Source organism: Sturnira hondurensis, unplaced genomic scaffold (assembly GCF_014824575.4).
Source record: "Sturnira hondurensis isolate 20B ecotype Veracruz unplaced genomic scaffold, ASM1482457v3 Scaffold0011291, whole genome shotgun sequence".
Classification (NCBI taxonomy): Eukaryota; Metazoa; Chordata; class Mammalia; order Chiroptera; family Phyllostomidae; genus Sturnira; species Sturnira hondurensis.
This window is the reverse complement of record NW_028083922.1, coordinates 1,722,364-1,731,951: the sequence shown is the minus strand read 5'-3', so window position 1 is coordinate 1,731,951 and position 9,588 is coordinate 1,722,364. Positions and strand designations below refer to the sequence as shown.

The 9,588-nt window shown below is 40.0% G+C and overlaps 1 pseudogene; it reads left to right on the top strand.

Annotated features, from left to right (window-relative positions):
- Positions 1 to 5,565: 5,565 nt before the first annotated feature.
- LOC118996381 (armadillo repeat-containing protein 1-like) lies at positions 5,566 to 6,391 on the top strand (annotated as a pseudogene).
- Positions 6,392 to 9,588: the final 3,197 nt, after the last annotated feature.

The window sequence follows — 9,588 nt, the reverse complement described above, 5'->3', positions numbered from 1 at the left end:
TTTTTCATGATACACATTTAAAATGGTCTTAAATGTTCTGTGCCTTTCTCAAGTTAACATTTTAAAAATCGCAAATAGGGGTGGGAATAAAATAATTATTCTGAAAAACTACTTTGCCACTTTTCAAAAAATCAGCACTGATTTTATTTGAGTATTTGCTGGACAGACCATCCCTTCTTGCACAGGTTATGATAACATTCTGCTAATTCTTATCCTTCAAGTGCTTCACTTCTTGTACTTTGTATAGAGGTGGGAAGAAAGCCAAGGCTGAGAAGGACAAATGATTTTGAGTTGGTTGCCGTAGAGTTGGAAAGCTTCCCCAGGAAATTCCCCTGTGGAGGACTGTGCAGGGGGCCCACAAAAAATGCATTTATTTCTTTGGTCAGCAAATTACACCCTAAATTAGATGAAGCTGGCAGACCTTGAATATAATCCAGCTAATGCAACTGGATTACAATGCAGCAGTTTGAATATAGACATCAATGCCAGGCTTAAAATGTAATAGTGGCTTCCATCAACACAGTGTAAAAGGATTGAAGAATCACTTTTGTCTCAGTGGCCCAGCTCCTGAATGGCTGGGCACTTCTTCTGCATGAATTTGGCCCTATACATGGAGAAAACCCAATGACCATCTCTCCAGTGCAGCCTGAGACAACAGGACAAAAAAGTGCCTGTGTTGCACTTACCAAGATCTGTTCACAGAGGTGCTGTTCCGCCACAGACCTGATGAGGCGGCAGTTTCTACAGGGCCCCACAGGCTGCTGGAATGATGTCCACACCTCTTTCCCACCAGAAGTGGGCTGAGAGTCCCTCCTCAGAGTTGCCAGATAAAATGCAGGACACCTAAATATTTCATGGGATATATTTATACAATACTAAAATTAATAAATAAATTTAAAATTATGCTAAAGTAAATAAATATACATATATATTTTAAATCTTAAATTCAAAGTTAACTGGGTGTCCTGTATTTTTCTTACTAAGTCTGACAATTTTATTCCTTTAGTAAGGAGAAATGACTTCACTCTTTGGGTAGAAATTCTCCATTTTCTTGGTTACTGGGTTTAAGGAAGACATGAGGGACATTACATTTTGCTTGTCAGTCTCTGTTTTCCACTTGAAGACTCACTCATTTGGAGGGGGGAAAAAAACCTAGAAAACCACAGTTTAGTCAGACTAGTCCAGAAATCTAAGAACACAAAATAGCTGTTTTAGTATGAAGTCCAAGAGTTATACATCCCCAGTATCTTCTCCTACCCATGAAACTATTACTAAATATGTCAGTCTAACAGCTCATGCAAATGGAAATCAGGAAGGTTCCATCTTCACTTTGATTTTACTCTTTTGGAAAATAACTTCCCCATGCTTCCATTTTATCTCCATTTCATGCTTCCATTAATGGGGGAAAGGCTATAATATTAGATAATAGTTTCAGATAGAGTTGGTTTTATTTTAAAAATCTGACCACAGTTGAAAATGTCAAAGATAGGCAGTTTTAAAGTAAATGTGTATTATTTATATTGTAAGTGTTCTTTCAGAAATTGTTATTTCCTTTTTAGGATTAGGTACATTCACAAATGAAAAGGTGGTTGTCTACATTATCTGAATTGAATAATGCTAGAAATCTTTTTGTGTTAAATTATTTTTCTCTCTCTAGATGCTACAATACTTAAAATTACAACTTGCAACATTGTTTTTAACTGTTCTCTTTAAGTCTCTAAAAAAGATTATTAAAGATTTCCTTTAACATAGACGGCCTCACAGGGAGACTGTACCTCAGACAGCATCAACATTGTGAATCTGAATTTGAATGACTACACAATACAGAAAGTGGGTCAAGGAGTAGAGCTAAGAAGCGAGGCTCATACCCAAGGAAAATGCCATTTGCCCCATAAAGCTGCCTAGGGATGGTCTTGACTCATGCTCTCACTCTACCCCATTGTGTGTCTTGTTTTTAGTTGAAAAATGAGTTGGTTTTATTCAATGAATCACCTTCCCTCCTCCTCTCTGAGTGGGGTCCATTCATCCCTGGCACCACTCTGGCTAGTGAAGGCTGTCAGAGGCCCAATTTAGATAGCACAGCAAGGTGCCAAAGGGCCTTCCCTGTTTACCACTAACTGACTGTGAAACCTTAGGCAAGTCACTTAACTTCTCTGGACCTCAGTTTTATCATTATAAAATGCCAGAGTGGCACTGGATACTCTGTCAATCTTACCAAGAAAGAGAAAAACTTACACCCCTGAGGCCTTATAATTTGTTCAGCAGAGAACATTTATTGTCTCATGCATCACTGCTCTACTCCTTACTCGTCACGTGTTCTTGGGCAATTTATTTCATCTCTCTTTGCCTGTACAAACAGGGGAAAATAACACTCACTAAATAATGATGTTATGATAATAAAACAAGGTAACACATGTAAGCACTTAGAACAGTCTTGACACAAAATAAATGCTTAATAAATTTTAGCTATTATCAGAGTTAATAATGCCATTAGCCTCCTCAAGAATAATTTTTATTTTAAAGAAAACATTAAGCTATACCAACATTCTTAAATATTGGAAGCTCTAGAGTACCTTATTGTTGTAATTGTTTATGAAGCTATAGTTACTGTTGCGTCCTACTAATAATGTTCAACATAAACTTTTAAAAAGTAAAAGTGGATATTATCATCACCAATTTCTCAGAAGTTAAAGTGAATAAAGATTTCTTTTGCATGTATTATAGTCAACAAGCCAGAAAAAGTCATCTTAATTCTCTTCCCAAGTGATCCTCATCTTTTAATACCTAGCTCAAAAAGTGGTCCTTAAGATAGTGAACAAAATATTTTAAAAATCAAATATCTCCATAGAAATGATTTTCAGATAATTTGTTTTCAAATGTTGAAGTACCAAGTCAAAAATTTTATCTCTCTAAACTCACTTTCGATAAAAACATGCATTTTTAATGGAGTAGATTATAGAGGTTTGTGGTGTGAACAAGAATTTCAACCAACTGCCTTCCTTCCTTAAAGTTCTTTACAAAACAGTTACTCTCTGCTGAAGGACACTTTTTTCTTTCCTATTACCACTCATCTCTAGCATCACATTCTTGAATGGAGCAGTTACTCAAACAATTTCTATTAACGCGAGTTTCTCCAGAAGCATGTGAAAACATTTAAGAACTGTGATACCAAGCCTGTCTTGTGTCGTAAGGCATTTTTCATTTGTCTTATAACTATCTACCTTGATGGTTGCACATGCATTATTTTATTAGATCATCTTTTCTCTTTCCTTTTTGGAATTTGGAAAATGTTAGCTCTGGAAGTGGTGAATGTGATGAAAAACACATTATTTTTAAAAATCCACCTCAATTCAAAGCGATGGCATCGAGTGGAATCCTGTGCATCATGGAACCCCTAATGCGCACAAGATGTGGAGCATGTTCCTTGATCAGAACTTTTAAATCCCAAGTAGCAATAAATGGGAGGAACAAATCAAATGCAAGGACAGCTGGGATAATAAACAGAGAGGATGCTTCATACTCACACCCCAGCAAAGCAATGTGAAAAGGTGATCCTGGCTGTCAGGAGCTATTCCTGAGTGAAGCACTTCTTTTTAGTTCTTCTAACTTAAAAAAAAAAAAGGACAGGAAAAATGCTGGAGGAAAATAGCCTTCTTCTCCAACTCTCTCAGATTAGTTGTCAGTAAAACAAACTGCTATGTATCATCTGTTTGGTGACAGAAAAAATATATATTGAGATCAAAGATAATCAAGGTACACCTGGTTATTATTTGTAAAGACTTAACAGTAAGTTTTTAATGATTAATTTATCTGCCACATAATGCCTTAATAGATCATGTGGAACATCAAGGGAGGAATGTGGTACTGCATTTCTAAAGCCTCTTTCTATGTCTCTGAATGATAATAGGCGTGGAAGCCATCATTAGTCTTGTTAGACGATGGTTCCTTTAGGAATCTCCTATGTGTTACCTTTTAGAGGGAAGGTCAGCGAAGCCACCCCCTGGGACTCCCCTGCAGGATACAACTAACACAAGCATAAACTGTATGGAAATGGCTAAATTATCTTTACTGAGACCTTGGTCTCTCACATCAATCAAGTCCTTCTGAACTAGTAAAACAGATAAGCACCCTGCTGGCAAAAGTGTTACTATCCTTATGCTTGTCATGACTGGCACTACAAATTTAACAATAAACAGGCAGATATTTGTCTTACTTCCTTAAAAAACAAAATAAGTGTGCCGAAAGGCATAGAGTTGTGAGGACAATTTGTTTTTATGGGGAGCAGAAGAAAGGAAAGAATTGCTAAGTGGATTCTGTGTCACTGTTTCTCTTAGTCCCTCCTCAGAAGACCCTGAGTCCAGGAATCCAATTGTAACCGCTATTAGAGCACAAGGTAGGTAGGAGAAGGTAATAGGCAAGCCAAAACAAAGCAAACCAGGACCCCATGGCTAACATGTGGGGGGGCGGGGGGCGGGCAGATTTATCCACCCTCACGTCTCAGCTTCCTGAGAGCAGAGCCCGTGTCAATGCCTCATCCTGACACCTAACTCATGGGGGAATTATAAGTCATCAATACCAATGACTGTAAAACACTTTGTAAATAAAAATGGCTTAGAAGTTCCAATTAACAACCCAAAGTAACCCTCGGGGATGTACCAGAGAGAAATAACTACAGCCATAAATAAGCAATGGTTGGTTTAGGTTCATCTCCTATTTCAATGCTATTAAAAATGGGCTTCCTTCCCATCTCCAATTTGAAGACCCAGCTATGATTTCTTTTCTTATCTACAGTACAAAGTGTCCTGGCTTATGAGAGGAAGGGTTGAGGAAACACAGGACCAAGATCATTCCCTACTGTTTTAACTCGAGTCCTAAGTACATATTCCAATCTCCCCTCGTGAAAAATAGCTATAGTGATCTGGGAAGGTATAACTGCAGTAGCCAACTGTGTGACCACTATAGCTGTGCAGAAAAGAGGTCTCAGAAGCAAGAGGCCCCAGAAGTTGCTATAGGGCAGTTTTTAGTGTACTTTCTTGTTTGCCCCTTCAGAACTTTTATGAGTACACACTGTGGGTTGCAGGTGTGGCCCAGGAAGTGCCCACTGAGCCGGTAGCATTTTCCAGGCATGTACTGGTCACTTCCACTATATTTCACTTGTACCTGTGAAGAAACAGAGGGTTTGAGCCCTCTCTTTGTGTCTCCTTTACTTACCCTGGGAGATGTCAGGCGTTAGATTGTGAGTTGCACAACGGAGAAGCCCTGGTGGCAAGAAACTGGGAGATGCCTCTGGCCAATAGCCAGCGAGGAACTAAGGCCCTATGTCTGCCAACCTGTGAGAAACCGAATGCTGCTAACAGCCATGTAAGTGAATTTGGAGAACGATCCTTTCCTACTTGAGTCTTCAGATGACAGCAGCACCACTGTGCCCTTGACTGCAGCCTGGTGAGGAACCCTGAGCCAGCACTATCCAGCTAGACGGCACAGGAATCCTTCACATGTGGAAGTTTTGAGATTGGACATTATTGTTGTGAATTTAAGAAGAGTGTCCACAGCCTGGTGTAGGAGATGAGTTCTTCCTTTTCTACCTCGAATGAAGAACCTCACATTCACCACCAGTTAACCAGCTGTGGGATCCAGTGGCAGATCCATTAGGTAGAAGAGCCATTGCCTCAGATCAGGGATGTCTGCCTGGCTTTATCTTATTTATGGACCATTCCGACACCCCTGTTGTCCACTCACCTCTGCTTGTTCTTCAATACTTGGCAGAGTGCTATGCTCACAGAGAAAAGGTGAAAGAACTGGATATGATATTCAGCTTGAAAGATGTTATACAGAAAACTACAACTCCAGGAGAAACAAAACTGCTGGTCTCTGAAATCTATGAGTCTTCAATCTTTCAGTATGACAAACAATGATTGTTTCAATGCAGTGAATTCACGTCCAAGGAAAGCTCAGTTTTTTTTGGGGGGGAACTACGAACAAATGTGACCAAACAGTGGTTTTGCATATAGATGGTCTTGGTGATGCATCTCAGAGAAATTTATGTGAAGAGGCTTTGTTAAAAATTAGAGGCATTTTTAGCTTTACTTTTCAAATGGCTGTTCAAAGATGAGAATCCATTAGGATTTGAAAGCAGAGCCTCTGGCATCAGCGATAGCATCAACTGAGGTTATAAAGGCTCAGCGTGTCGTGAAAAGTGGGAGTGGAGAAGAGATGCTGGTGCCATCCTGGGACACAGCAGGGGGAGTAGAAGAGCGGCCTGACTACCTGCCCGAGGATGAGAGCCCCCAAAAGGGCAGGAAAGGGCAGTGTCCCAGGTCGGCTCCCGTCCAGAGGTGGGGCCAGCTGGCTGAGCACAGCTGAGAACTTTTTATCTAGGTGGTTTCAGTAGTGACTTCAATTTTGAGTGCAGGGACTATGTGAATGAACAAGGAGCCTATTTTCCCTAGTGGTGAACTGTCTAGAGCAATTTGCAAAAAGTTTTTAGATGACATGACTGGGTATGCCACATTTTACATTTTATTGAATGTTTTGCCCCACTAGGTGGTAAAAAACACAGAGGCTACAGGTGGAGTTACTTTATGAAGGTCTTATAGAGCAGTTGAGGTAACTGTAACATCGTTTTTTGAAATATATTGTAAAGTAATTAAAAGTAGCATATATTTTTTAAAAAAGTAACAGGATTTGGGAGCAATTTGACATGACTAAATTAAATTAATAGCCATAGAACATTTACTATTTGCCAGAAATTATTTTGTGCGTTATAAACACCAGCTCATTATCACTCAAAATAACCTTGCATAACAGATATTTTTATCATCTGCATTTGTAAGATGAAGAAACTCAAACTTAGAAAGGTTGAATAACCTGCCCAAGATCACAGCGAACCGAGACTTGAACTGCAGAGTCCATGCTTTTAACCACTTCACAAAGTTACAACCCAAGCTCTCTGCCCCAAAACTAGTGTCTAGGGTCTTTGCTTGATTATAAAAATTTAAAAAATAAACAAATAAGACAGGGCAGCACATCCTCAGGTGCTCATATGTCTGAGCGATAACAGGCAAATGCTATGGGGTGATAGAGATGGTAGGAATGTGCAAAAACAGTTGGGAAATGTATGTGAGGGAGCATTTAGTTCAGACTGGGGTCTATTTATTTGAAAAAGATAATGAGTTTGTTTTCTGTTTCCTTACAAAATCTACTTATATGTGCCCCTGTTTTATTACAAGTGTTCCTACAACCTTTGGCATCTGTGCACAGCAAGTCCATAAGAAGGCGTTTCAAAGCCTTGCCCTAAGCCCTGCACTTAGCTCCTGTGAAGGCTCCACAGGATCAGAGCCCATAGCAGCAACACATAGGTTTCCAGAGTTAGACCAGCCACCAGGACCAAGTTTAGGGGATTCAACGGCCCCTTTGACAGGGTATTAGCCATTAGGCACCTCTAGAGCAGCCTTAGCAGCCTAGTGCATTTGGACTGGTGCTCAGATCACCCCAGGGGTGCTGATAGGCAGAGACACTGGCTACCCTTTCCCAGAGGACTGTGGAGGGAGGGTAGTGCTTTCTCCACCTTGCAGGGCAAATGTCTCCTACAACCTGTGAGAAAGGCCCACACACCCCAGTGCCAGGAAAGGTGTGCAAGGTAAGACGAGTTGGGGGAAGAGGTGTAAGGTGACTGAAGACCTTTCCCTCCACAGAGGTGATTCGCCCCAGGTGAAACTGAGCTCCTGATGCCTCTCAGCTACTGAGCACTGCGGTGATGTCTGTGGAACCTGCCCTGCCAGACACCTTCCAAGTCACAGAGAAAGCCCTAAACACATGGCTGTTCACTAACTGCAGGTCTTGTGCCTTTTAAAGGGCACACTGTAAGAATACAATGAAAGACAATGATGTTTTGGACAAATGACATGGAAACATATTCACTGTGCATCACTGAGTAGAAAAAAAAAGAGGTTATGAAATAGCATGAGCAAAATCCAATGTAATAACTAGTTATATTCATATAAAAACAGACATATACACAAAGCTATTTACAGCGGTTGCAGGTAACTGTCTTCCTTTTACTTACCTATAGTCTCTATAAGGACTAAATATTATTTATTTATTTTTTTAAAGAGCTATTGTAGATTTTTCTCAGAAAGTGGGAGATTGTGGAGTGAGGTATGCTGGTAATAGCTATCAGTCTTTGTGATTTTTTTGAAGGGCTGATTTGATTGAAAGATTTCAGGTTGAGGAATAAGGAGAAAAGTATGTTCATGAGTTGCATGTGCTAGCTCTCTCCTGGTGGCCAAAGTCAAATGTGAGATGGCTATTGTCATTCAGCATATCCCCAGAATTCAGATTTTGTAACCTCCCTGCCATTTACCAAATCCAAATAAGGGCATCCCAAAGCAGATCTAAAGGGACATTAATAGATTTTAGAAAAAAAACTGGGTGGCCAAATTAATTTGGGAAATATTGAGTAGAACAATTAAAGAGACTTCTCCGTCACAGAACTTTTTAGGGCCTTCATTATGCTCACATGCATTGTAAATTTTCCCCAAATATGATAGAGTCTGTGAAACATTTCCAAGCTGCATATTTATCCACGGATCCCTTTTTATTGTCAAAATATCACATAGAACCAGGGACTAGTGTAACACAATCAGGATGCTGCCCTTCTAAATAGTACTCTACAAATAGCCATAAATACGTGCACTGTTTTTCTCAGAATTTTAAAAGATTTGGCAAATGTAAACCTATTGTTTTTGCCAACACACTTTCTAATTTCAAGCACTGTGACAAGGGTGAGAACATGAAATTGATTCTGCCAGGTATTCTCACCAGAGCACCAAAGACTTTCATACCAATAAGTAAATGTCTGAACTTCAACCAGAACCTGTGAGATCACTTCCAAGTACATGAGACCAATGTATAAACAAAGTAAAATGTATGCCTGTCATTGCCATTCATTTTCGTAATTGTCTTTTATAAATTAACATGAAAAGCTTTGTTCATGCCCTGGCTGGTGTGGCTCAGTAGATTGAGCGTGGGCCTGTGAACCACACAGTTGCGGTTTGATTCCCAGTCAGGGCACATGCCTGGGTTGCAGGCCAGTTCCCAGTAGGGGACTCCCGAGAGGCAACCATACATTGATATTTCTCTCCTTCCCTTCCTCTCTAAAGATAAATAAATAAATAAATCTTTAAAAAAAAGTTTGTTCATGTTTACATGGTGTGAAAATTGTAAGAAAAACTTCAAACGAATTACCTTTTTGAATACAAAGCAATTGAATTTTATCACAGACAGAAAGGGGAATTTGTTTTTATGCTGTAAAACTTCTGGAAATATAGTCCTGAAATATGACTTGGGAAAAGTGGCGCAGGCCCTAGAGGGTCCTTGGGATGCAGAAGAAGACTGTCTGGCCCTACCGCAATCTGTTGTCACTTGGGGCCGTGTTTTCCTCCCCAACTGAACCTTTGGAGGATCTCAAAGGTAGACTCGACCCAACAGTATGATCCTTTTCTCTGAGTTTACTCAGAGTTCCCCGCCCAGATCTGTACAATCTGGTGGCCTTTAGAACAAGAAGTTGAGCAGTCAAGACAGCTCATC